The 2,500-nt window shown below is 63.6% G+C and overlaps 1 pseudogene; it reads right to left on the bottom strand.

Moving 5' to 3' along the window:
• LOC126434839 (large subunit ribosomal RNA) overlaps positions 1-2,500 on the bottom strand; it is a 7,951-nt pseudogene that overhangs the window by 2,639 nt on the left and 2,812 nt on the right.

Here is a 2,500-nt window from a genome sequence, read left to right as displayed (position 1 = left end):
CTGCCGCTTTCAACGCACCCACTCGGGTGCGGCTGAGGGCCAGCCCATGGTACAGGCCAGGCAGAAGTACGGTGGTGAGGGCGTGGAGGCGCTGTTGCGGCTTGAGCGGAGCTCGGGAGATGACGTCCAGCTGCTCCACCAGGTGGCGTCGTGGGTTGAAAACGCAGCGACCAGCGGTGGAGAATTGCAGTCCCAGGTACCGGAAGGTTTCACCCACACGTAGGGCGGGCACGGTGGCGTTGCCCGCTTTGAAGGTAACGTCGGCGTCGACCTTCACCTTCTTGTCGCGCCCAGACGCGACTAAGGCGAGGGTGAAACACTTCCGGGCGTTGATCTGCAGCCCCAGATGGGCGAGGGCTGCGACGGCTGCGTCGATGAGGGACTGCAATCCCCTCGCGGTCGATGCGAAAAGCAGGACGTCATCTGCGAAGGCCGCAGCGTTAACTCTGCGACCAAGGATCTGAGCTCCGATGTGGGAGGGAAGTTGACTCAAAACATAGTCCACCGCAAAATTGAAAAGGAGGGGGGAGAGGGGGTCACCCTGACGCACACCCCTAGCCGGCTGCAGGGGCACGCCCACGTCGGCGCCGCCCGCTATCACCGTCGTGCTACCCTCGTAACACCTTTCGACGTACTCAATAAAGCAATCCGGCAGGCCATGAGCCCTCAGCACGGGGCGAAGGGCGGCATGGTCCACCGAATCGAACGCTTTAGAGACGTCGATCGATGCCACAAAAACAGAGCGACAGGAGCGGACTGCGTCGGTGAGAGCAGTGTCCAAGATGAAGGTGTTTTCCAACATCCCATCCCCCCGCTGACGTTCGTCCACAGCACATGCACGCATCAGGCGTGACGCGAGAACCTTGTGAAAGGTCCGCGCCAACACCGAGCAGACCGTAATGGGGCGAAAGTCAGCGGGGGATGTTGGTGCAGCCGTTTTGGGGAGAAGTGACGTCCGGGCGCGAAGCAGACGCTCGGGGAGGGCGCGGGCCAGGAGGAAGAGGTTCAAGAGTTTCACCAGGACTTCATGCGGCAGGCGCCGCAGCTCCGCTGGAGTCAGGCCGTCCGGCCCGGCTGCCGATCCCCTGGGCGGCAAGGCAGCAGCGACCTCCTCACGTGTGACCGGCCCCCATAGGCACTCAGGAGCGACAGGCTCCGAGTGCGGGAGAAGGCGGTCACGGATGAAGCCGGCGGTGGAGATCGGCTTCTTCGTGAAGAGGTCCGCCCAGAAGTCCAGCAGACCGGGGATGTCGGGTGGCGGCTGCAGCAGGGTGCCGTCCAGCAAGCCGCGCACGCAACGCGCACGCGACCTACGGAAGGCGTCCTGTGTCCGCGCGTATTCCCAGCGGCGCCGCTTGCGCTTCTGCAGCGGCGGGGCGGCAGGCGGCCGCTTGGATGGTTGGCGCGGCCGCTGTGTCCTGGTGATCGACCTCTCCCCCCTGGACCCGACCGACGCAAGGGCATCCGGGAGCATGCCCAGGATGACATCGGGCGGCGTGCCCCGCCCCAGACCAATGACTCGATCCAGGGCAGAGAAACGCTGGGCGGAAGCAGGTAGCCCCGCCAGATGCTCCCAGATGGCGGCGTCAGTCGGCCCCTCCGGCGGCGGCCCGGTGGTGTCGGCCGCGAAGTCCTCGGCTGCGTCGACGGGCGGCGCAGCGGCCTCGCCCGCGTCAGGCAGCGAGCTCGCTGCTCCACGGCGGGACGCCGGCTCTTCACCCCGACCGATCTCAAGTGCCTCCATGAATTGGCGGACAAGCTGCTTGTGGGCAGCTTGCCGCCGTCGGCACTTGATTGCCTCAAGCGTTCGGTCGGGGAACATCCTGGTAAGTTCTTGATTTACAAAGAAGAACCGGGCGTCCCTCTCCAGGAACAGTTCGGCCTCTGCCTTGGCGAGCGACAGGACTTCTTCCTCCGTCCACCTCGCGCGATGCCTCTCCGTCACGATCTCAGCGTTGGCGGCCGCAGGGTGTTGGCGGCGGCGATGGACCCCGAGACCGTTCTTCGTGGTAAAAGTGCGGTGGCACTCACTGCAAGCAAAGGGAGCTACACAAACTATCGCATTTTCGTTACGGCCGGTTGGCCGGATAGGTGCTGGGGTAGCTGGGGTGGCACCTTCAGCGGAAGGGCCACCATCTCTTGTTTCTTGTCGGCTGCCCCCAACTATAAAGGGATAATGCGAGGGGGGGCTGGTAACCCCCCCAAGCCCCTGGTGCGGTCTTCCACTCTGCAAAAATCAGCGGGCCCACGAGAAGGGGAGAAGACCGCAGGAGAGGAGAGGCTAAGAGGGCTAGGCCCATGTATTGCGCATCACTCTCCCTGTAACTATAACCCAAGGAAGGCACCTCGCAGCAGCAGCACGACTACATCAAGACCGCACTTCGAAAAGCCAAGTCCGGATGCAGCCACACCGCCGCCACTTGGCCACCTTAAGAGAGTCATAGTTACTCCCGCCGTTTACCCGCGCTTGCTTGAATTTCTTCACGTTGACATTCAGAGC

The sequence above is a fragment of the Schistocerca serialis genome, unplaced genomic scaffold (assembly GCF_023864345.2).
Source record: "Schistocerca serialis cubense isolate TAMUIC-IGC-003099 unplaced genomic scaffold, iqSchSeri2.2 HiC_scaffold_1195, whole genome shotgun sequence".
Lineage (NCBI taxonomy): Eukaryota > Metazoa > Arthropoda > Insecta > Orthoptera > Acrididae > Schistocerca > Schistocerca serialis.
This window is presented reverse-complemented; position numbering and strand designations above follow the sequence as displayed.